This window comes from Dipodomys merriami, unplaced genomic scaffold, assembly GCF_024711535.1.
Source record: "Dipodomys merriami isolate MVZ:Mamm:240054 unplaced genomic scaffold, mDipMer1.0.p SCAF_5, whole genome shotgun sequence".
Taxonomy (NCBI): domain Eukaryota; kingdom Metazoa; phylum Chordata; class Mammalia; order Rodentia; family Heteromyidae; genus Dipodomys; species Dipodomys merriami.
In genome coordinates, this window is record NW_027206068.1 from 5,980,805 (window position 1) to 6,007,846 (window position 27,042).

Genomic DNA, 27,042 nt, shown 5'->3' on the forward strand with positions numbered 1-27,042 from the left:
TCATCTATGTCCAGTCAGCTCCACTGCTATACTTTTTTCGCCCTTTTCCCCTGGAGATTGAGAAGTTTTAAAACAAATTTTAAAGGTTGGTTTAAGTCCACTGTTTCTGCTGTTCGCTGGGTGGTCTTACACAGGTTAATTAAGGAATGTATTTTCTCAAAACTGGGTACCTCATTTCCATAAGAAGTCAGTGATGCATAAATTCCAGTTACCTGTGATGAGAATTAAACAAAATACTAAGTGTTATCACCTTCATGCATGGTAGGTACCCCTATGCTAGTCAGCTTTCCATTATTGTAACAAAACACCTGAGGAGACAGTCTGTGGCGACCCCCTTGACCAGCAAGGAAGATGCGACACCGAGCTCTTCTCTCTGCAGTTTATTCAGGACCTTTGAGCAATCTTCTGACCACTAACCCCGGGGAGAATTCCCCACAGCCTTAAGTACCCACTGGGTAGCCAACCCTGATACGCCACGTGGGAACCACCAATAGGTTCAGGTGCGCCAAAGCAAGGCAGATTCTTTGCCTTAGCCATATAAGGAGTTGTTTACCACAGAGAGCACTTGCCATCGGGAAGGCAGAGGGCGGAAGCCGGCGCCATCTTCCAGGTGCAGCTGCACGCAGCTCTCTACAACAGTCAATTCATAAAAAATATTTCAGCTCACAATTTTGGGGTTCTCAGTTCATGGGCACTTGGCCCTGTTACTTTGGGCTTCTGGCACCATTATATTGGGAATGAGAATGGGTGATGTAGCAACAAATTTACCTTATGGTCAAGAATAGTGGGGGCTGGAGGGGGTAGAATAAGACCTTACTTTCCTATTTGGGGGCATACCCCAGTTCCCCTTGATGGGAAGACTTCCACTAAGAATTACCCCTTAAAATTCCATTTCCTCTCAATATCACCTTTTAGATTCAAACTCTCAACCTATGAATATTTATAAGGACATTCCAGTTCCACACAACAGAGCTCTCAAAAATATTAATTTACTCCTGAGTAAATGTAGGTAAATTCCCAAATCACACTGCAGGATTTATCTCATGTCTTAGCTCACAAAAGATTCTCACTTGAGTCTCTACTTTCTTTCTCATCTCTTCCTTCTTGTTTGACTTTTATCCCTGACCTATAAATCCAAGTACCATGGAAATACTGTTCATTTCTTTTCCAGACAATTTACACTTGGTCATCAAGTTTGGCAAATTTTGTTTCTGAAAATTTGTTCACACCCTGTCTAGATTGAGATCACTTCATTCTTCTCTTGAAGTATGCAAGTAACCTTCAAGAAGATGCATACTCCACTGGGAAGCCCACAGCAGACATCATGAGTTCATCCTCTGTTAAGCTCTTAGACAATCTTTGTCACCTCACAGTTACATCACGGGCACATGGAAAACTCTTCAGAATCAAAACAGATATGAATACTGTCATAATAGTCTATCATATTGATCTGATATATTTAAGGTTATTTCTAGCTTTGAATGATTGCAAATAAATATGCAATGATGAGTTTTATAAATACTCTATGGAATGCACTCATGATTCTGAATGTAAGCTAAGCAGAGAATTATAGGGTCAGAGGAGGAAAATATGTTAAAACTCCTTATAGCAAATTGTTTCTAGAATGGCTCTACTAATTATGACTCCTTTACATGTTAGCATTTGTACTGACTTTCCTATACCATTGCTAGCACCAAAAAAAAATTATAGATGCCATTCTGCTTTCTTTTTTTAACTAAAAAAGAAAGAAACAATTTTAAAAATGTTATTGTTAAGATGTTGTACAAAGAGGTCACAGTTACATGAGTAAGGCAATGAGTACATTACTTGTCAATCATTGTTACTGCTTCCCTTCCTTGTTGTTGTCCCACTATCCCTTCCCTCCCCACCTTACACACTCCTATCTTTCCTCCCCCCACTTTGCTGCCAGAAGTTGTAAAGCTCATTTCCAATATAGTGTCCTGTGGGTATCTTTGTTGCATGGGTCATCCTTGTTTCAGGATTTTGTTATTCCCCTTCCCCTCCCCATGTTTATTGCAGCATTATTCACCATAGCTAAGATATGGAACCAACCCAGATGCCCCTCAGTAGATGAATGGATCAAGAAAATGTGGTACATATATACAATGGAATTCTATGTTTCCATCAGAAATAAGGAAATTGCCCCATTTGTTAGGAAATGGAAAATTTTGGAAAAATTCATATAAAGTTAAGAAAGCCAGTCCCAGATAAATATAGGTCCCATGGTTTCCTTTATTTGCAATATTAGTATACATATAGGATAATCTTATCTGATGAGATGAAAAGCTCAAAAACCATTACAAATGAGCATATAAGATGATGCTAACTGAAATGAACACCAAGATATAGACACAAGAGGTCTGTCTTTATTGTTATTGTCTTAAATGCACCATGTGATTCTATCTTTTATTGATGTTGTTGTTGCCTTTGTATATTATTTCCCCTATGGCATATTCCCTGTTGTCATTGTACTCGATTTTGATATCTTGCATCGTGTATATACAAATTTTTTAAGTTATTTGAATTATTCTAATGTGGATTATCTCTGTATTTTTTGTCAATTTTGTTTCTGGACATTAGTGTTTTCTTATTGATGTGTATAAATCCTTTATTAGAATAATCTTTATTAGAATAATCTTTATTAGAATAATCAAATCTTTGATTTGATCTCCTCTCTCTATGAATTTTGATTTTGCTGGCAGTACTTAATCATGTAGGTATGTTTTGTACAAGGGTAATTGTTTGAACTATTCATTTTCCTTGGCCAGTTCATTTGCTTTGTATTATCATAATACGTTGTCCTATCTGAAAAATTAAATATATATTATTTTAGTACCCTCTTAATTCTTTTGTGACTTCCTTGTTTAAAATATGCTTGGAATTTCATTTCAGTATTTATTTTAGTGGCATGAGAGCCAGATTTACCGATGAACAATTCCTCCCTTACCACTTATTAAATAATTCACTCTCATCATTGATTTAAGATGCTCATTTATCAGTTACTAACATGTACAGTAATCTTTTTTTTCCTTTGGCCTTCATATTCTCAGTTATTGATCTGTTTATCTCTTTTCACAAAGTACATTCATAAGTCAAGATTTTTCTCATCACTTCCCTCTGTTAAAGGTTTCTTAACTGTGTTGTTTCTTTATGATTAAAAATATGTTGAAAGAGCACAACAGAGTGAATTTTTGAAAATGATAACAATAAATAGTTTAATTATTGAATACCATATAATATTCTATAGTACATTGAACTTCAGCTGGTTATTTTCTGACCTACTTCTAATCGCTGCTGAGCCAAGCTGGATCAGTTATAATTCTGAGTCTGTCAAACGTTACCCTTCTACTCTGATTTGTAGCCGAAGCTCAAAGCTGTCTTTCATCTCTGCCACCTCACTTTGTGCATGCAAAAGAGAAGATTGCTCTAGAGATTCAGCAACTCACCCAAGGGCAAACCAAAAAAAAAAAAAAAGGAAATGCTTTGTGGAAGTTTCCAGCCTATAAGCAAATCTTGCAGTTATAGAACTTAACTCTAGATTGAAGGTTGTTTGGTTTTTTAAAAAATCCTCTCCTCTTATTTAGAGATCAGGTATCACTATACAAACTGCTTACAATAAAAGTCAACTTGAAATCCAGTGGATGGAAAAAGCACAGCCATAAAGAATGTGGGAGCTGGGGAGAATGATTTCAGTAACTCTAAAGTGTTCTGTGAAAATCAGAGGCATTGCTTTCCTTTCTAATGTTCCCAACTATCCAATCACTGGCTTTCAGGTCTTTCATGAATACTATGTTCTACTCAAAATGTCATCTTAGAAAAAGATTCTCATTTATTTATATGGCAAATATTTATAATGTCCACAAACAAAAATTATTCCAAAGAAGAACCGCAACACAAGTAAGCTGTTAAATTGCTGCAATATGGAATAAGGGCTGAGTTTGCTTAGTTGAGGCAGGTGGCCAGACTTAGATGCCAGTGTGGACCAATGGGAATAATGCTGCCTGAAGAAAAAAATAAGGAAAAGGGAAAGAATGGTTCTGAAGACCAAGGGAAATTTTGAGAAGCTTTGAGAAAGAGAGAGGCTTAATCACAGTGTCCAGTTAGCAAGGTTATTTCCTTAGTTTTGCATCCGAAAAGTTGAAGCAGGGGCAATTAGAGGATGAGACATTAACAAAGCAGACAGTATATACAGGGATAGACATGCTATTTCATTCTGAAGTTCTTATGCTCTTCTGGAGCATAGATTGTTCCATTCTGTGGAACAGGGGTAGCTCTCTCCTGATGCTTTGGAATCATTGATCTCTTGGGATTCCCTTTAGGGTCCCGGCGATATATAAACTCTCTGAATGATTCTGAAGTACAGTCACATGGGACTGACCTGGTCAGGATCACATAATGTGTTCCTTGTGCATCCTCCTGTTAGAAGAACCAACTCACTATTGTGTACTATTGTCTAGTGCCTTTGTTATAAATTGGAACACAGATACAAGAAGTTGGTTTAGCCCAAACTAACTAATGGTTGTCTTCTATTATTGGCTTTCATTAGAATGTCATGGCTTTCTTTGTTGATAATGTCAGTTTTTTTAGGCACAGGCCCCTCAGTCACAGAATGAGTCCGTGGTTTCTTCACATTCAATCAAACTTAAATAACTGATTACCAAATCTCACCATAAGACTGATGAGGAGTGTGAAACTCAATGACCATCATTTTTCTTAACTTCAGCTACAAAATTTGTTCTCTAATTTTTTTCTCTGAAATTGAACACATTATGACTTCTCAATATAGAGACTTCTTTAATGGGCTCCTGCTTCTTCTCCACCCTACACATAAGCATGTATGTTGGGTTGTAACCATGAATCAGGACTAATATTTTCTATGTCTTTCTACAACAGAGTATGCTACCTCACATGCTGAATCATTTTTATGCAATTAAAATGTTACATGAAAATAGCAAGACACGGGCAAAGCAGCAGAATCTAGTGTTAACCTAGTAAACTGCAGTTGACTCTGCAGTCTTTGAAATTTGCAAAGCTGTGATTACACAGTGTTGATTCATTTCTACACCTTCAAAATAATATCAGTCAATCTTGTAGAAACATAACAATATTTCACACCTGCAATCTGTAGAGAAAGTGACTTCCAGATATTCACAGGGCTATGGCCTGGTTTGCAATCATCCATGTGACTTGATCTGCAAACCAAGCTCTGAAACCTGGGGTTTTCTCTACCTCCCTCACTACCTCCTTCTCTCTCTCTCTCTCTCTCTCTCTCTCTCTCTCTCTCTCTCTCTCTCTCTCTCTCTCTCTCTCTCTCTCTCTCCTCTCCCTCTTTCCCCCTCTTTCTCTCCCTCTCTCCCTTCTTTTCTCTCTTTCTCTGTCTCTCTCTTCTCTAGTCTTTAGTCTTTAATTGCCATTCAGAAACTCTGTCAAAGCAGTTTGGTGGGCAAAACCTACAATTAATTTTAGAACTATATTCCTTTTCTGACATAATTTAAAATTTCCCTTCTCTCACATCATTTCCTTTGAACATATCTGTTCTTGATGAACTATTATCTCCTCCCTGAAATGCTTAATATACTTTTAATTTCCTATTTTACCTCTACAGTCTAGATAAACCCTTAAAACTCAATTGTTGTTTAAGTTTTTTTCCTCCTACCATTTCCCTCTTGGGTCACTCTGTGCTCTGCATTTGCACTTCCCTTCAAGCAAATGGGTCCTGCCCATGAAGCATCGCTTTTTCATTCTCTGAGTACATTGTTGACTTTGCATATCAAAGAATCATTTGATGAAGTACTTATGATTTTATTATGAGGATGGTTTTTGGTTGTGTTCCATCCATACATTATTAGTCCAGAGATTAGGAGGGTTAGAAATAGTCATTTCCAAGATGAATAAATATCCCTACCTAAGGCATCGAAAGATAATATGCATATTGATAAAGAAACTAATGGCTCTCAAATATGTAACAGATTTTTATTGTTTCCATGGTTAAAAAACAAAAATACAGGAGGTCAGAAAATAAAAACAAGCCTTGGAATCTGGGTACCAGGTGGCTCACACCTGTAATCCTTGCTCATCAGGAGGCTGAGATCTGAGGATTCTGATTCAAAGGCAGCCCAAGCAGGAAGGTCCATGAGAATTTATCTCCAATGAACCACAAAAACCTTAAGAACAAAGTCCAGACACAGAGTTCAAATCAGGACTGGCTATTAAAAAATATCAAGCCTTGGATCACTATGATTATTCTAAGGTGTGAGAAAATATATCTTTGGTGTCCATATAACCTGAGAATATGTCTTAGTTTTATCACAAATTCAGAGTAATAATATTGATGTAACAGTCATTGAGAAGGCAAAATATATAACTCGTGTGTAATTCTGTGATGTTTAGCATGAGTCTTGACACAGGGTAGGTATTTAGCAAGCAAGTAAGTACCCTTCCTAAGGTATCTCTTCTCAATATATATTTGTTCCATAAAGCTGGAGAAAGAAATTTAGGCCACTGCTTCATTTCTTAAGAGAAAGATTTAAGTACTCTGATCCCAAGGTATCACTAGTAAAAAGATATCTTTTTTTTTTTGGGGGGGGGAGGTCTAGTCGTGGGGCCTGAACTCAGGGCCTGGTCGCTGTCCCTCAGTTCTTCAGCTCAAGGCTAGTGCTCTACCACTTGAGCCACAGCACCACTTCTGGCATTTTTCTTTTTGCTTATGTGGTGCTGAGGAATTGAACCCAGGGCCTCAGGCATGCAAGGCAAGCGCTCTACCACTGAGCCACCTTCCCAGCCCCATGGTAAAAAGATATCTATACCTGCATCTACATGTTGCATCTATCTATCCTTTTTGGATCAGTCCAAGGATCTCAGAAAGTTTTGCTTGTGATAACCTTATTTCTTTGATAATCTTCTTTATACAGGTATCACCCAACCCTGATGGGTCATATGACACCACGTTCATAATATTTTGGTATTTATCAAGTATGTGCAAGATTTGTACTCATATTTGTCAACTTATTTATATATGATTAATTTGTGAATTGAAAAATAATTGAATGCCGGGCGCTGGTGGCTCACGTCTGTCATCCTAGCTACTCAGGAGGCTGAGATCTGAGGATCGCGGTTCAAAGCCAGCCCGGGCAGGAGAGACCGTGAGACTCCTATCTCCAATAAACCACTAGAAAACTGGAAGTGGCGCTGTAGCTCAAGTGGTAGAGCGCTCGCCTTGAGCTGAAGGGCTGAGGGACAGCGCCCAGGCCCAGAGTTCAAGCCCCACGGCCAACCAAAATAATAATAATAATAATTGAAGCCAGATACTGCTTGCTCATTCCTGTAAACCTAGACACTCAGGAGGCTGAGATCTGAGGATCACTGTTCAAAGCCAGCCTAGGCAGGAAAGTCCATTAGATTCTTATCTGCAATAGGGTACTTGGCAAAAGCCACAAATGGCACTGTGGCTCAAGTGGTAGACACTAGCTTTGAGCAAAAGAAGCTCAGGGACTGCACCTAAGCCATGAGTTCAAGTCCTCGGACTGGCACAATAAAATAAAAGAAATAAATAAGTTTGAAAAGGGACCTCAAATATTTGGACTGAATATATGCAATTCGATCTAATTCTGCTTGTTAATCTTATAGATGACTCACTTGAAAGTACAAATCTAGACACTCCTTCAGAGATCCTTCTGAGGTGAGTGCTCCACTTCTGATGCTGTCCTTCTCCAGTGTGCAGCCTTCCCAGGTATGTATTCTACAAGGACTCCTCTGATCTCTGGGCATTAAGCAATTTAAAACAGGGTGAAGCTGAACATATTTATCTCTCTCATTTAACATTTCATGGAGAAAAGTATTCCATTTACAGACCTGAGAATGATCTCATAGCTCTAAACCAAAAATGTGCATTGTAAAATGTAGCCAAATAGATAAGCTCAATGTGAAATTTTCCAGCTAGTACTTCCTTCAACCACTGTACTGTATTGAAGCAATCAAGGGACCAAGCAAGTTATTCTGTATTTTTTTCTTTCAGACAAAATAATTTTTAGCTGAATACAGAAACTCCACAAAGAAAAGAAACTAAGCAGCACAGTTGACTGTCCTACCTGTATATACCTTACCATCTCCACATCCCTTCATTCTCTAGCAACTCTCTAGGAATTGAAGGCAGAGGTCTTCAAGGGTGTAGAGTTGTTTGGTATCCACATTTTCATGGTCTTAGTGATCTCCCAGTGTATTGGATAAGATCTCACAATGTACCATAAGATTGCCCTCATGATGATCAAGGCTTCTTTCTCTCCAGTGATTTATTTCTGATCTTTAAATAACAACTTTCCACAATCTGTTTCCTCAGCCTTTTTTGCTTTCAAAATCTGGGAATCTATCCTGAAAATTTAATCTATTCTAACCATCATATATCCTGCCTTCTGATGGGCATACCCATGGGTCTTTTCCAAAGGCACTTTTTGCTTATCTTGTTTATAAATTAACTCAACCATATTTCTCTCTAAATTTGTTTTGACCATTAGAATTGGTTTTTCATTCAACTTGAAACTGTATAGACACCCTGTACCTATCTTACACCCTCACCCTCTGTAACTAATTCACAGTGGCTTTCTCATTCTCATCCTTCTTCTTATGGCAATGGTTTGGATGTGATTCTGCCACACACACAATTCATGTATTAGAACTTAATTTTCTATGCAACCATGCTAAGAGATGGGACCCAGTGAGAGATGAATAAGTCATGACAACAAAGCTCTGGTTAATGTATTAATATTGTTATCACAGAAAATGGGTTCCTCATGAAAGAATGAGTATCCACCACTTCCATTATGAGGATGCACAAACAAGGTCCTCACCAGATGCCAACTTCATGATCTTGAAATTCCCAGGATTCAAAACTAATCATCCTGCTATCCATCCTGTGTTAGTTTGTTCTAGCAACACAAAACTCATTAAATCAGTCCCTCAAGTGTTAACATTGCAATCAAATTTGCATCATCTCATGCCTAAGATGCTGTAAGAGCTCATAGTATCACCCACCAACATCCATTACCACTGCATAAAATACACACACACACACACACACACACACACACACACACACACACACACACACACACGCATGAAGTGTTCTATATGTCATATCTTAGTGTTTCACTTCTCACTCAAAACTCACATCTGCTACAGGATAAAATTCATACCAGTGAGCATATAATAAAAGATTTTGTGCCTTAAGCCTGAACTCAAGCTGTGAAAGTACTTGCCCCAGGACCAGCATAAAGCTGGAGCTGCAGGCTAGAGCATCCATAATTATAACGGTACTCAGGTGTAGAGTCTTCTTAGAAAGTCCTTTGTGAGGTTGATGGGAAGGGCTTAGTAATCATCTTTGAAATAATTACTTAATGCTTTTCCTTTTTCCAGAGGAGGCAGCAAACTTTCAACTTATCTCCTAGTTATATTCTTGGCTATTTCCCAATGTGCTCCAATTTCAGTTATGTATTCTTTTCCATGGCAAAGTAGTGGCGAGGAGGATATAGTCCATTACTCACATACCAAGTGCCGTATTATGAACCTAATCTCTATGCCTCTATTAGTTCTTGTTTTATACCACTCCCTTTCCTTAGCGTCACTGATGACGTAAGTATTAGATCACAGAACTCCACTAGCTTTATTCTTGATTCTATTATAGAGGCAGAGAAATAAATGAAATGCTCCTATTCCCAGCTGTCAGTGTGGCCCTTGGTGATCCTGGAAACATATTTGTGGCTAGTCCAGTATTAGGAGATTACTTCCTTCTCTTCTTTATCCTACCTTGGGTACAGATATAAAGTTGAAGCTGCCTCAGGAAGACCGTAACCACGAGGTTGCCAACCAACCCACTTAGCACAGAGTAAGTGGAAAGAACGGGGGGACATGCTACATTGGCCCTGCTCAGTTATCTCTAGGCTTCCCGTGAGACAAATAAAGTCAGATTTTCTTAGGGAGCAGTTGAGTGAATTCTGTACTTCACCGAGCTGAAATCAAGAATCACTGACACAGCCTTCCTCAGCACTAATGTATAAAAGAGATAGGAACTTCCTCAGTTCATAGCTCAGTTCACAGACACTTCACAGCATGGACATGCAGAGTGATAGACACTTTGGAGCAAGGACAAGTCCTCCTATCTGCAACTGAGACATACTCTTTGTGACTTGCAAGATACCTATTATAGGATCTCTCAGTGCCTCTGTGGACCAATTTCTTCGCTACATTACACTACTTAACAATGGCTACTGGAAAAAGGTCTTTTTCCTGTTTTAGCACTTATCCAAAATATTGGAGAATATCATGCATCATTATAACATTAATAGCTGCAGCATTTCTCCCCCTCTAAAAACTCTTATGTGTATTACTTCTGAAGCAATCTTCCTACTGGATAATTATTCTGCCCCCAAATTTGCTAACAACATATATTAAAGAAATAAGAAAATATGGTATTATTCAGCTGTTGCTTTTGAATTACTATATAAGTCATTAATTTACATTTTTACCCATCACTCACCCTTATATAATCTGTTCCCCAAGCATGGGAAAGTAATTAAAATGGCTGAGACTGAAAAATTGCAAAGCACCAGATGCTAATACTAATTCTCAAGGGCTAAAAAGATGAAGAATAAGCTTTGAGTTCTGTGAATATTCTTTGATATTTATTCAGGATATGACAATTCTTGTCGCTGATTATATGACCTACTTCAGGTCTTCTATGCAAATATGACATTCTCTTGTAATTCTCCCAGGTCTAATCCTTTTCCTCTATATTTTACCTGCTCATTCTGTGTGTGTGTGTGTGTGTGTGTGTGTGTGTGTGTGTGTGTGTGTGTGTGTGTGTGTGTGTGTGTGTGTGTGTGTGTGTGTGTGTGTTGGTCCTGGGGCTTGAACTCAGGGCCTATGTGTTGTCAGTAGCTTTTCACTCAAATCTCCACTCTGCTACCAGCTCCACTTCCAGCTTCCACTTCTAATTAATAGATGATAAAGTCTCACAAACTTTCCTGCCTAGAGTGGCTTCAAATTGAGATTCTCAGGGCTCATCCTATTGAGTAAACAGGATTACAGGCATGACCCACCAGCACCTGGTTTGATTCATCCTTTTTCATTTAACTCATTATTCCTAATTCAGTGACATTTCCATTGTTTTTCCCATCAGTTTCATTTAAGACCATATTTCCTGTTCAGAGCCCTTTTGTCTAATACTTTTTGTATCCACCATTGTATCCCATGCAAAAACTCTTCTACTTTTACTCAGTTCCTGCTGTGTTCAGAGAGGGAACATCTTGCTATAGTTTAGAAAACAAGTCAATAAGGGTTTAGACTTGATCAAGTGGAGAGCACTATTTTCCACCTTGTTTATGGTTCTATTTTATACATTCTATCTTTTAGAGCAGTTCTACTGGCCATGATATACTTCAAATGTTACTTGGGTGAGAAAGTTTTTCTTTAAATTTTTAATGTTCCACATTGAACCAAGGCCTCATACATACTGCACAAGTATTCAACCGCTGAATCACATCCTCAGCTCCTCAAAATATTTTAAAATGACTTTTCAAAGACATTTTTGTTATGTGTATGTCAGATTTTCGTCTGTTAAGTGTTCTTTTTATCTCTCAATATTTAAAATATGTTATAGTATTTTCTTTTTGCTTGCATGGTAGTTTGCTGGGCAATTATTTTTGTTCTGTAACTATTATATTTGATCCATCTCCGTTTTCAAGATTTTCTCTTTAAACTTGGTTTTGAAAGTTTAAATACGATACGTTTGATATGTGTTGTTTTTGGGTTTTTTGGTTTTTTTTGGGGGGGCGGTCCAGTCGTGGGCCTGAACTCTGGGCCTGGGAGCTGTCCCTCAGCTCTTCAGCTCAAGGCTAGCACTCTACCACTTGAGCCACAGCGCCACTTCCGGCTTTTTTCTTTTTGCTTATGTGGTGCTGAGGAATCGAACCCAGGGCCTCATGCATGCAAGGCAAGCGCTCTACCACTGAGCCACCTTCCCAGCTTGTTTGATATGTGTTGCACGTGAGTTAGAGGTGTGCAGTGTGTGTGCACGCTAGTTAGTCCGCAGTTAGTGGCTAGTATTATCTAAGCTTTTCAGACTGGTGGTTTAGATTGTTGATTGTGTGAAAGTTTCACTCATTATTTCTTCTTCAAATATTTTTCCTTCTCTTTTCCCTTTTCTCCCTGCACTCCCCCCTTCATTCTAGCAATTTGAAACGTTTCTACTAATTTACCTTCAAGATCTGTCACTATTTCCACAGCTATTGCAAATCTACTAATGAAGGCATTTAAGTCATTTTTTCAACAATGTCAACACTGATTATATTTTTATTTGTATCATATCCATTTGACTCTTTCTTACAATCTCCCTTTCCCTACTAAAATCATTGATGTAACTTTTCATGCTTTCAACATTTTCCATCATGTTAGCATATTAAGTATATTTATTTTTAAATTCCAGTGTCTATATCCCATCTGATCATGTTGCTATTGTTGCTTTATGCTTCGGATGAGATATTTTCTCACCTGTAGATATACCTTATAAATATTTTGGTACAAGCTCTCTATAGAGAGAAAAATAAAAGTGTGGTAGAATTTTGTATGATTAAAGTCGATGTTTCATCCTATGAAGTTTCAAGATTTGTGGGGAGATTTGTGCTAAACTGTTCTAACAAATGTCAGTCTCACGTGGAGTTTTCTTTGAGACTACTTTCCCAGAAGATGACAGATTGAGTTCCTTCTGGAGTCTGGGAAGATGCTTCTGATCAGAGATGATGTGTTGGCCTCTGTTCTGTTCTTCTAGTTCAATGTGTTCTACTGTGCCTTGGGTAAATTCATTAGTTTCCCTGCAGATTGAACATCTTCTCCATAAAAGACAGCGGTAGAAGTACTAGAGTGGATATTTTGGGTCTCTAGGTAGCACTATAGCATGAGATCAGAAAGGTAGTGGAGCTTTTTCTGGGTTCTTCCTCATTCCTCCCATGAAGATTTGGTTGGCTATTGAACTATTGTGATCCTCTGACCGTATAAAATGATGCTAATTGAAATGAACTCCAAGGATAGGGAAACAAGATGTTTGTTTTTGTCTTTTTAATGTACTGAACGAAGTTATTTCTTTTTTCCTTCCATGTTTTTTCCCTTTGGTTTATCCCCTGTTGTCATTGTTTTTGATTTCAATACCCTGTGTTTATCTGACTTGGGGAAAGGAAGGAAAATAACAAAATGGTAAAACAAAGGACAAAGGATGAACCAATGCTATAGCAATACTCACAAGACATTATGTTGGAAATGAACTTCACAACTTGGGGAGAGAAGGGGGCTGAGGAGGAGGAGGGAAAGTGGGAGAAAATAAGGGAGGGGGTAACAATGTTTGACATGAAATGTACTAATTGCCATACTTAGTAGTAACCCCTCTGTATATCACCCTTACAATAAAATATTTTTCCCTAAAAAAAGCTTCTACTGATCAAGAAAAAAAGATTTTCTTAGTTCTTAGAAGAAAAGCTAATGGGCTATACATACTTTTCCTAGTGCTACATCTCCTAGAAGCTTGACACTCTTATACCAGCCCATCCTCAGCCTTCAGATTTTCACAAAACTTTCTTGTAATTTCTCCCACCATTTATATAAAACCTAGTGGTCTGCGCCTCCAGGAATGCTGGAATCTCTTCTGCTGGCCTCAGGAAGTCAGTTTGCCTTGAAACCTGTTTTCTGACAGGTCCAAGCAAAGGCATTGAATTGTAGTTTGTTCAGATTTGTGTTGTTATAAGAATGAAAGCAACAATTTCCAGTTCAATACACATAATGCTATAACTAGAAATCTTTATGTATATAGTACAAAACTAATGCTGATGTGAGTCCATTTTGTATCAGATATCAAGGAAATTTCATCTTCTATGCAAGAAGCCTGACAAAATCACCATTAGACAATCTTTTCAGATTGTAATGTTACACATGGGGTGACTAATTCACATGAGAATGTGTGCCTAACCTGCATGATAAATTAGTAAAGAAACTTCAAGACATCTGGATTTGTATGGATTTTTGTATAAACTATAGCAGCACAAAGATGAGAACCCATATCTTAGTCAATACTGTGATGTTTTATGCAAATTAAAGCCTATTTTAAGTAATAATAAATAAAATAAATTATCTTTAATTCTTTCATCATGGATAATTCAGGATTAAAATATCATCCTTTGTAATTTAAAGAACATTCAATTTTGACAAATATACTCTAGATATCATCATGACATCATAAGATATTTGAGAAAAATTATGCATGGAAACAGAATGCTTCAAGAGCACAGGTGGTTATGGAGGTAAGAAACATAGTCCTCCTATGAGAAATTGCAGCTCAGAAGCTTAATACTGAATCACTGAAATGCTGAACTTGAGATATGTAAGGAAATCCAGTGCAGCCTGAGCCATAAAAATTAACTAATCATTATTAATTAATTAATGAAAAGTAAATTGTAATTGAGCAACAGAATATATATATATATGTATATATATATATATATATATATATATATATGGTTAAAAAGAATATCATTAAAAGCTGGTGGCTTATCTGTAATATAGGTTTTCCAGATAATGATTACACTCGTCCATTTTGTATTACTATAAGAAAACAGGCTACTCAGCCTGTTTATAAAGAAGAGCATTGTACTTTCTCTCTTAGTTCCAGAGGTATAAAGTTAAGGGGCCACAGCTGGTATTAGTGATCTTACTGGTAGACCAAGGCCAAATGAGATATCATGTAACAAAAAGAAAGGAGGAAAATCACATGCCTATTTGTCTGGACACTTCTTTCTTTTTCTTATCCGGTTTTTTTCTTTTTTTCTTTTTGTTGTTGTTGAGAGTGGACTTGGGGCCTGGGGGCTGTCATTGACCTCAATTGCTCAAGGCTAGCACTTTACCACTTGGAGTCATAGCACCACTCCCAGTTTTCTGGTACTTAATTGGAAATTCGTTTTATGAGATTTGCCTGCCCAGGCAGGCTTTGAACTTACATCATCAGATCTCAGGCTCCTCAGTAGCTAGGATTACAGGTTAGAGCCAGAGGCACTAGGCTTCTCTTTCTTCTTATAAGTCACCAGAATCCACTCTTGGGTCCTTCACACTGATAAAACTAATCGTGTCCAAAGGCCCTACCTCTTCACTGTGGTTCACTGTGGTCAGAGTAAATCCCCCTGCCACACTCTTAATAACTCACCATGAAGATAATATTTTAACACAGAAACTTCTGTAGAATACTCTGAAAACATATCCAAATCATAACAGCCCTCCTAGCCAACCATTGACTTCATTTTCTGTGCATATAACATTAGCATCATTTGGACAGATGTGATAGGACTCACAGACAAGCCTGGGAGGAATGGCAGCCAGTTCTCAGTGATTCCAAAAAATCCAGCTTTTAAGAAAATTTTGACCTGCACCAAAGAGACCTAGGATTTCTCCTATTCCTTCCTGTAATGTTTTGAGAGTGTCTGCTATGACTCCGAGGTCTTTGATCCATTTGGAGTTCATGCTGGTGCAGGGTGATATATAAGGATCTTAGTATTCTACAGGTGATTAACCAATTTTGCCAGCACCATTTACTGAAGAGGGTGTCTTTCTTCCATTCTATTTCTTTAGCTCCCTTATGGAAGATTAGGTGACTATAGGTCTATAGATTTATTTCTGCATCATCAGTTCTATTCCATTGCTTCTGAGGTCTGTTCTTGTGCCAGTACAAAGCTGTTTTGATTATTATGGCTTTGTAGTAGAGTTTGAAATTTGGCATTGATATTCCTCCAGCACTGTTCTTTCTGTTAAAGATAGGTTTTGCTATTTGGGGTCTTTTATTGTTCCATATGATTTTTTTTGCATTGCTTCTTCTAGTTCATTGAATAATGAGGTTGGAATATTGATAGACATCACATTAATAGAAACCCACCCAGAAACACAACAAATCAAAGAAAGGTAGGACAAATTGGATTGCATGAAGCTGCAAAGCTTCTGCATGGCAAAAGACATAGCTAGCAAGATTAATAGAAAGCCCAGGGACTGGGAGAAGATCTTCACTAGCCATACAACGGACAAGGGTCTTATATCTAAAATATACTTAGAACTCAAAAAATTCAATCCCCCAATAACAAATCCTCAAAGAAACAACTGCCTGATTAATAAGTGGGTTAAAGACTTAAAAAGAAACTTCTCTGAAGAGGAATAAGACTAGCCAACAGACAAATGAAGAAATGTTCAACCTCTCTAGCCATAAAAGAAATGCAAATCAAAACAACATTGAGATTCCACCTCACCCCAGTTAGAATGGCTATAATCAAGAATTCTAATAACAACAGATGCTGGAGGGGATGAGGGAACCCTACATATGTTCCTCCCCCACTGTATAACCCCTATTTTCATTGTATTTGATGTCGGTGCCCTGCATATTGTATATACACTTCTCTAATTCAGGGAGGGGAAGGGAAAAAACAAAATGCTTAAATAAGGATACAGGTTGACCCATTGTAACAATGAGATGTACAAAACAATATGCTGAAAACGAACTTTACAACTTCGGTGGGGGGCGGGGGTAGTTGTGGAGGTGGGAGGGAAGGGATGGTAGGGTAAAAACCAAGGAGGAGGCAACAATGCTCAATAGGAAATGTTCTCATTACCTTGCTCATGTAACTAACTGTAACAGCATTTTTACAATAAAAACGTACCAAAAAATCCAACTTTGAGCCACCTGCTTCTGCCCTGTTTTGTGCCACAGTTTCAGATGACTCCTTCAGGTAAAGGTTGTCCTGTTGCTATAATCCAAGAAGAGTCCAACAAGGCAAAATGGAAGGCTAGTTTTTTTTCAGTATCAAAGAATGTATTAAAATATTAATTAAATACATTGAAATTTATCTATTGTCTTGGAATATTCTGGTAGCCAGGGAACGGCTTAAAGCAAAGATACAGATGATATGTCAGGGATACATTTATTGGAGTACCATTCAAGATGCAAAACATTATGGTCATTGGGAAGAAAAGATTTTAAACATGTCAGTATGTAGGAATATACATGTGTGTTGGAATTGAGGGAACTTCAAGGATTCCTAACTTAGGAATTAGATACCTAAAATTGTTTTTCCTGGAAAAGTCTCAATCCTGTAATTGTCAGCAGGTCTACCACTTCTAACCCTTAGTTTAAACGCTTTATCTATTTGGCTTCGCTTCATTCATGAATGCTCCTAGCTAACTAAATAGCCCCAAAGCAAATCTCACTAGTGATGTCCCTTTAAAGAAAATACATACCAAGAATGTCTACAATGTACAATCAAAATAGCTACTCAATACATATTGTTCCATGATCTTAAATGTTCCCTCCTCCAGAGAAAGAGGACCATATATGGGAACATTTTTTTGGAAAGGGAATTGGATAGACCTGGGAGTTTGAACACAGAGTCACACTCATTCCATTTCTTTCTCTTCTCATGCTCTTCCATGACCATGTCTCCAGCTTGACTTCTTGATTATCAGTTTGGAAACAGACTCCTGGATTTTTCTGTGTAGGATATACTATCCTTCAGATCTCAGTCTCCTGAGCAGTTACTTTTAGAGGTGTGAGCCACTGGCACCTAACTCAATCACATATTTATCTCATGTTTAACAGACATCCATGCTAGGCATAGGTGGCTCATGCCTGTAATTAGGTACACAGAGGCTGAGATCTGAGGATCATGGTTTGAAGTCAGCCCAGGGAGGAAAATCCTAGAGATTCTTATTCCCAATTAACCACTGAAAACTTGGAAGTAGAGGTGTGGCTCAAATGGTAGACCAGCAGCCTTAAGCACAAAAGCTCAGGGACATTGCCCAAGCTCTAAGGTCAAGCCTGAGTATTAGAAAAACAAAAAGGCTTCTACAACTCTGTTTCTGAGATTCTATGTCAAGCTATGTCCTGTAAAATTTGGATATGATCTATATTACTTCTTCAGTTTGGATAAGAATAAGGCTTATGTGTTGAAAGCTTAATTCTCAGCCAAGAGTACCTTTAGGAGCTGATGAAGCATAACAGAAAGCTTTTAGGTTTTCAGAAACATCACTTCAAAGGAGCTAATGATACCTCATTCACTTTTCCCTTTTTACTTCTTCATCTCTTTGAAGCATAAGGCTTCTTCCATCACCTGTGCAGTGCTGAAGGCAACCATTCACTGAAACCTCCAAGAACAACAGTCAACATAAAACCTTTCTTCTTTTTAAGTTGCTTTATCTCAAGTATTTGTTATAGTAATGAAAAGCTAATAACAATCTAATAATTTCTTTCTTTTCATCTGAACATGATCATTATTCCTTTCTTTTTGAACACGAGCACTGTGTTCACAGTACCCATTTTATTTTATTTTACTTTATTTTATTTTTTGTCAGTTGTGGGGCTTGAACTTGGGGCCTAGCCACTTTCCCTGAGCTTCTTTGTGCTCAAGGCTAGTGCTCTACCACTTGAGTCACAGTGCTACTTCCAGTTGAATAGAGATAAGAGTCTCTCATGGGGACTTTCCTGCCCAGGATGGCTTTGAACTGTGATCCTCAGATCTCAGTCTCCTGAGTAGCTAGAATTACAGGTGTGAAGTGCCAGCACCTGGCTCACAGTACCCATTTTGAAGGTATCTATTATCCATGAATGTATTTCTGAAAGGTCAGAGAAGAATGCTGATATCAACCTGCAAATCTTCAGAACTCTTCTTAAGAAGAAAAATACCCATTGACATTGGGTATTATAACATAGTTCTATTAAACAATAGTTGTACCAAGTTAGTTGAAAAATAATATCTACAGATAATTTTATTCTGGAACTTAATGTTCAAATATCTTCATTATGTAGGATCTGATACCTCTAATATGGAAATGATTCCAAGTTGATCTAACAAGCTAAGTCACACAGTTAAAAAGCAGACAATGTGGGATTTGGGTGAAAGATTGATGGCTTAAATGCTTCTAGATGGAAAATATATTTTATCTCATTAAAACAGTCAAATGAATCAATAATACCTCCAGATTAAAGTGGAAAGAAACAAATATTCCTAATGCACATAATTTCATAGATAAAATGTTTGAGTTTTATCATAAGCCCTGTTCATTGTTGCTGGGCATTTCATATGGTCATAGACCATCATACAATGGGGCTTTTCATTCTGTTCCAGAAAATTCTCTCTCACACTTAATACCTCATTGCTGCACCATCTTTTTTTTTAAGGGAGATGGTTAGTGGTTCTTTCCTCTATATACTCCAAAGTATAACTGTTACACATTTTTGCAAGCTCAATAGCACAATCAGAAACTACAACTGAAAGTGAACTTGGAAGTTGTTTGAAAGAAGAGAACTACAAACAAATCACTGCAGGTCCTGGCAACAGCAACAAGGTACCACAATGTCCATTTGCCAACAAGTTACTTAGCTATATTTTCCTTCTCTGAATTCCCCATGTGCTAATGAGAAACACTTCAGTGAAGTACTTAATAAACAAGCAATTACCAAACAGGAATTTAAGAGCTTGTTCTATTATTACCACTAATGTAAAATGATCTAGTGAGAGGTACAAGGAAAATCTCAACATTTATAGGTCATGACAAAGAGGAAGAGATTATTTCCTGCTATAGTCATTACCTGTTTAGCAGGTGCACATTTATCTAATTTCTTTAATGAAAGATTAATACAAATAACCCCTTCTAAGAGCTAATGTTAATCAGGAAAGCAGAACACTGCATTGACTAATGTGACCAACAAACCATCACCAATTCATTCACACATAAGCTTGCTAATTTGTTCTGATTAATTTCCCATCATGAAAACTTCGTCTGAGGGGCATTGAGAGCTTCCTTTTGCCTCATTTATCTTTGCCATTGAGTTTTTTTTCTCTTTTATTTGGGTAATCAGCTAATCCTTTTCCTCCAAGCTCCAAACCTTCTGTAACTCATCCTGGTCATCTAGGGGAATGTGGCTAGTTTTCTTGCTCACAATGTGGAACAGAGTCCCATTGTGGCTCTTGTTCTCTAAGCCCTGGGGGTAAGATCTGCACACCACATTAACCCTCCTCACTCTTGTGCTCCCAACTTTCCTCTCAAGTTTTATCACTGGCCCTGTGATTGACAGCGATGAAGAAAATGGTGCTATTTTTTATTCTGATTTTATACAAGCATATTCACCACCACCCACATACCCTTTTCACTCCCACTTTTTTTATGTTGGTTGTAGGGCTTGAACTCTGGGTCTTGGTGCTGTCCCTCAGCTCTTTAGCTCAAGGCTAGTGCTCTACCACTTGAGCCACAGTGGTGCATTTTTTTCAGCCTCTTTGATCCCTAATTTCTCTTGTTGGTATACAGCAGAATTATGTAATATCTCGAAGGTTTTAAAAGGCTTTTCCTCATTAGTTGACATGTAACTACAACTGCTTTGTACATCATCTTTATAATAACAATTAAAAATTTAAAAAACACATTTTTCCTCTTGCAAGCTCCTAGTAGTAAGTTTTAATTTACATTTATCTGTACCAGTATTGGAACTTGAACTCAGGGTCTTTCTTGCACTCTTGTTAAGATTCCTTGCTCATAGCTAGCACTCTGCCCTTTGAGTCACACTTTCACTTTTGACTTTTAGCTGGTTAATTGAAGATAACAGTCTCTCAGATTTGTTTATCCTGGTTGGTTTTGAACCACTGTTCTCAGATATCAACTTCCTGAGTAGCCAAGATTGCAAGCATAATCCACTGGCACCTGGCTTTCTTTTTATTTCTGATTTCACATTTTATTTTTATCAAAACAATGCAAATATAGGTCTTAAAAAATCAACTAAGGCAACAATGTTCAAGAGGAAATGTACTCATTACCATACTCAAGTAACTGTAACCCCTCTGTAGAGTATCTTTACTATATATATTTATATATATTAAATATATATTATATATAATCAACTAAGACTAATAAGGAAAGAATAATCTTTTTCCCATTCTGCTTTTCTTAACTGCCAAGGACAGGCTTTGGTTGATCTTAGAGGAACTACACTGTAGCCCATAAAGAAAACAAGGAAGCTTCCAGTAAAGAGAAAAGTAGAAGTGCAGGATGTGATACGGATAAAAATACATATAAGATGGCTCACAACCATAATCCTAGCTACTCAGCAGGCTGAGATCTGAGTATCAGTTTGAAACCAGCTTGGGTAGAAAAATCTTTGACTCTTATATCCAACTAACCACACACACACAAAAATAAGCAACCAGAAATGGAGTTGTGTCCCAAATGGTGGAATGCTAGTCTTAAGCAAAAAAAGCATAAAGACAGCACCCAGGTTCTGGGTTCATTCCCCAGGATAATACACACACACACACACACACACACACACACACACACACACACACACACACACACACACACACACACTTTCTCAAAACATGGTTTATTACTTTAATGTGAGTGATATATGTATATATACGATATATATGATAAAATATATGTAAATGTAGAATATATATAGAACAGTATGAGAAGTTGGAAGATGTGTGTGTATGTGTATGTACCTACCATTTTATATTGTTTCCAAAAGTAAAATCTAACTTCTTTTAAACTATTGAAATACCATTTTAATATTGAAGCTAATGTAAGTAGAGGATTTTGCAACTTTAATTATATCTGTCACTATTGGACTACTTGGTCTTAGCTTGTTTCATACAGATGAAAATATAAATGAAATGTTGTTTGTGTTTCTGGAGATTAAATAAGAAGTAGAAGACAGGTTCTACCTTACAGTAAACTTAGAAGAAACAGCACACTACACAACAGATGCTGTTCTAGAGGTCTGAACAGAAGTTATGTTAACAAAGAGGAAGTAAAAGGCAATTCTATCGGGGAGAGCTGTCCAAGTTTTGAGGTAAGAGAGTTTGACCTACATCTTATTTGTGTTTTAAACCCTCAGAAAGAAACAATGTAGGTGATTTATTACAATGTGTGGAAAAGAGAAAAAGGGAAAAGGAAAAGGAAAGAAGGAAGGAAGGAAGGAAGGAAGGAAGGAAGGAAGGAAGGAAGGAAGGAAGGAAGGAAGGAAGGAAGGAAGGAAGGAAGGAGGAAATCATTTGGAGTTATTTTTAACCTATTCTGGGGTTTAAAGTCAGTGTTTGGGCACTGTCCCTGAGCATTTTTGCTCAAGGCTAATGTTCTAACCACTTGTTCCAGTTTTTTGGGGTGGTTAATTGCAAATAAAAATCTCATGGACTTTTCTGACCTGACTGACTTTCAACCGCAATCCTCAGATCTCAGCCTTCTGAGTAACTAGGTTTGTAGTCATGAGCCACCAGGCCCCTACTTGAGCATTTGTATTAAAGATAGAAACTCTGATTTTTTTAGCTCTGTTTATTTGGTTATATCATTTTGAAACTTCAACCAACTATTCTTAGAATGGCAAACAAGAAATCAAGTCAATAATCTATTGTTTAGAAATATAGTTTTGTACTACAAGCAGTTAAAAGGTTAAAAAGTGACATAGCTGTGCTTAGGAAACTCATGTAATTAAAAAGCAAAAGTGTAAATTTGTTTTTCTTTATGACTGTTTAATACATTGCAGCAGCCGCCCAATGATGCTCAAAGCCCTTATGATTTCATTTTGCTTTGTGTAGAGACAGTTTCGTTTTTAGTTAAAGACTTCTGGTATTGCATCCCTTTGTATCAAGAATGTTTGCATTTCTAACATGGCTGCCTTAAAAACCTTTGAATCATAATTTTAACAAGCATGTTATTTTAGAATTTATTATCTCTCATTTAGCATGAGGTATCAAAATTTCTCTTCTTTATAAGGACACAAGCCATGTTGGACTACAGACAATACAGTTATATTCTGACCTTCTGAGAAGATGATTAAGAATTTGGAAGGATGCCAAGAGCTTGTGGCCCACACCCGCAATCCTAGCTACTTAGGAAACTGAGATCTGAAGATGGCAGTTCAAAGCCAACCAGGACAGGAAAAAAAAATCTGTGACACTCTTTATCTTTAATATCCTACCAAAAAAAGAGCCAGAATTGGAGCTGTAGCTCAAATGGTTGAATCCTATCCTTGAAGGAAAAAGTAAATCTCAGGAACAGAACCCAGGCCTTGAGTTCAAACCTCAGACCTAGCATCAAAAAAAAAAAAAAAAGGAAGGAGTCCACAAATTATCCCTTCTAAATACAACTTGACTAGATTGCACCTTTAGCATGACAGAGTTTACAGAAAAAAGAGCAACTATTTCTCAGTTAATTTTGGCTTTCTTCTGCCATGATATGAAGCAAGTAAACCATTTGCGTTCTGGACCACAAATGGGAACTTACAGGAAGGGAGCTGCAACTGATGGTTTCCATTCTCCTGAAAGAGAAATACAAAGACAAATCTTCATGCAAAAATGCTTCATTTGGAGAAGCCAGGTGCCAGTGGTTCACACCTATCACTGTAATTATTCAAAAGATGAGATGTGAGGATTGTGGTTCAAAGGCAACCGGAGCACAAAAATCCATGAGACTATCTCCAATTTATCAGCAAAAAACAACAAATAAAGGTGTTACATAAATGGGAGATGGTCAGCCTTGATTTAAAAAGCCACCACACACACACACACACACACACACACACACACACACACACACACACACACACACACACACACGTTTCATCTACAAAATGCAAATAACAAGTTTGTAGCCTGGGTGGGGTGGTCCCTGGCAAGTGCAAGGAGCAAAAATAGATGTTGGGGTCTTATTGGTGAAAGATCTTTTACGGAAAAAGAGAAATATATGTCAGGCATTTTGCAGGAAAACTCACTGGTATCTATGTCTGGGGTTTTGTGTGAAAATGAGCAACTCTGACCTGTGAGGCAGAAACTAGATAAACTAGTCTCAGAACTAAGCAGGTGTTTCTTTGGATGGTGTTTGCATTACTGGGAGGTAAGTTTTCTTAGATGATATGTAAGGGGTTATCTGTCTTTATGGGTATTTCTCTTATCAGGGAAACCATGACAGAGAGTCCTGCCTTCACAGATTTCCTGCCTTGTTTGTCAGTGTTTGAAGCTAGGGAAACCAAGAATAAAAATTTAATTGTGAGTTAGTGTAAGAAGGGTCAGTCAGAACATATAATGAAGTGTATATATAAATGGAATTTGGAAACTTGAGAGAATGGATGGATTTTGGAGAGGTAGGGGAGAATGATGGAAGGGGTGACCTTGATCAGGATGCATTGTATTCATAACCTGACATGTAGAAATGAAACCACTGAACTACTGAAAAGTAATAGAAAGTAAACTTAGAAAAAAAGAGAGTTCTAATATAAATCCTGGTATTGAATCTCCATTGAAATGAATTTTTACTTTTTGCCTAATAAAATTTTTTTTGTTACTAATGGACTAAAAACTGTGTTGAAGACATATGATTTTATCTATCATTTCTCCCCCATCCTGCTCCCCACATTGCATCTCCCTGCTGCATCCATTCAAAAAAAATAATAAGCTCAGTTTGAAGGCTGAAATGTCAAGGCCATCCACTCATATTAAAAAGACAAAGATTCCCTGATAAAATAGACATAAGTTCAGCTGTAGAGAAAAAAATGGGGGAAAAAAACCCTATAGTGTACTCAGGTGTGCTAATGTGTGAACTTTGCATTTCAAAGATAGTGGTTTCTAATTAACTGCAAAGCTTCATGCTCTATCAGCAACAGAGAAGCCAAAACACAGCATTATTTATGATAATTGAACCCCACAAGTAAGAAGTATTTGGGAGAAGTGTGGATCAGGGCTGATCCTGTTAGACAATTATATTCTATTAGAATAGAAAACGTGCAAATGATCCTGAAGCTGATGGCAGGGAAAGCAAAAGGCTTGCAGAGTGCTGTGGCCCTATTCCATTTTCTCTGATTTTTTCCCAGCAGGTCCACATCTTTCTCTGTTAAGTTTCAGCTTCAGTTCTCACGACACATAGTTTTGACAGGTGTTGACACCTGGATGGCTGTTTTCTCAATCATTTTCCAACAATTGTTTGCAACTGGGTCCAAAGGGCCAGAAGCTTAAGCAAACTGTTCAGATACTTTAAGGAGACCAATCTCAATGATTACATTGAGAAAAATAAATAGAATTGGTATCTGGAAATTTTCTTTAATTTAAAGACTTAGTAGGTCTAGGAAGTAGTTGAAATGCATAAACTTCCTGATTTTTTCTGGTGTGGTAGAAACAGACAAATGGGCCACACGGCCAAAATATCGACACTTAAACACCTATTTTATGACAAATATCTTGCTGGTGTCTATTTGTTTTCTTATATGCCCAATAATTTCCAATTTAACAATGGTCAGAAACTTTAAATTCACTGTTAATTGTTTCTAATTATTTATTTCAAAAACATATTCTTCAGAAGCGGTAGCCCTTATTTTTTGTTTATAATGTTATTTATACTTCACAGCAATACCAAAGGTCACTTGGAGATGGTGCCTCAGATTTGTTGTCATCAAAATCTCTTGTTATTCAGAATTACACGAGAAGAATTCCCAGGTGCTGTAACAAAACAATAAAATAGAATGTGACTGTCTGGGAGCCACTAGAGTCATATGAACATTTGTAAGCCATAAGCAGGAGCAAAATAAGTACAGATTCACAAAGGGCATAGGGAGAGTCAGGTTAGTCAAGTCACCCACTGACTATCTCTAGAATTTAAGATGTATTAAAAAGCAGAGGACAATAACTAGGCAGAAGCCACCCTTCTGAGACACCAGCAAGTGATGTTTGAGGAGCCATTCTACCAAGTTTTAAGGGCAAGAAAATACACAAATGCCTAGGGAGCTCAGCAAGAAACCATCAATTATGTCTATGAGTTTCTCTGTCAGGTAGCAAGGGAGAGAAGTTGTTTGTTCCATTATGCAGTAAACACAGCTGTACTTAGCACTGGGGCAACAATGGCTGGTAATAAAATTGCTCATCTGTTAAATATACATGTTTCAGTATCTACACATGCTGTTGAGCTTCTCCACATTTCTGCTTTGGAATTCCCATGTAAAATAGAGAAAAGGAATGCCTTTCATTGAACAATGTCCTATACTGATTTTGTCCAGTTTCTAAAATTTGAGGCGGTGAGGCATTGAGAATGTCAGAGCAACACTTCTACGCTCATTTATCCCCACATAGGAAATGGTGCTTAGTACCAGTCAAAATCACCAACTTCTATCCCAAATAGGTGTTTCAAAATATCTGTCATTTGAAAATAACATTCAACTTAAAGTAGTACTTATTAGTCTGAATTTCCAAAGACTGAGAGACATTGAAGACCAATGTGCCTGCCATGACAAGAATCATGAGTTACTTATCTCCTCTTTGTATCTGTCAGTGTAACACCACCCTTCAGCACATGGTTAGAAGATACAGGTTGTAGTTACAAAGCTGATACCAGGCAAACATTTGAAAGTACACATTAATAAAATCATGACAAGGTTGGAAAATACATCCATCATGCTTAGGGCTTTTGAAATGTCACACAAGACCCTGCCTTAGCAGCCAGCTTCTCTGACAAATGATAGAACTTGTGAGGATTTTTGAATTCAGGCTGCTGCTTATGTAACAGCAAGGGATAGATGGCATGCATTAGGACCAATAAGCATCACATAAGAAATAATCATGCTGAAAATGTTATAACAGATTTGAGAAGCCCTTTCTAGGGTAGCAACAGATCCTACTGTCACCTAGACTAGGCTCTCTGGACAAGGCACTGGGAAGTACACATGAGCAAAGCCTATGGTGGTTTCAGGATACTCACTACAACACTTACCTTATAGATGAAGAAATAAGGAATCAATTAGTTCAGAGACTGACCCTGGACCATGGAATCAATTTGTGCCAGAGCTGAGATTTGAGTAGGGCTTGAGATTCCAAGTCATCATGATAAAAATGTTACATGTCCTGGATTTTTCGTGAGCTGCTCACCAGTCTCATTACACGTAAAAAATAGATCAAAAATAAACTTCCTAAAAGTTTATGTCTCTGC

At 37.5% G+C, this 27,042-nt stretch overlaps 1 long non-coding RNA gene across 1 annotated transcript; it reads right to left on the reverse strand.

The window, feature by feature from the left end:
* On the reverse strand, positions 1 to 27,042 carry LOC138810030 (uncharacterized). The gene is made up of 3 exons (XR_011366998.1): positions 26,827 to 27,042; positions 25,477 to 25,562; positions 1 to 212 (listed from the first exon to the last, which is right to left on the reverse strand). It is a non-coding gene; the product is annotated as an uncharacterized lncRNA (long non-coding RNA).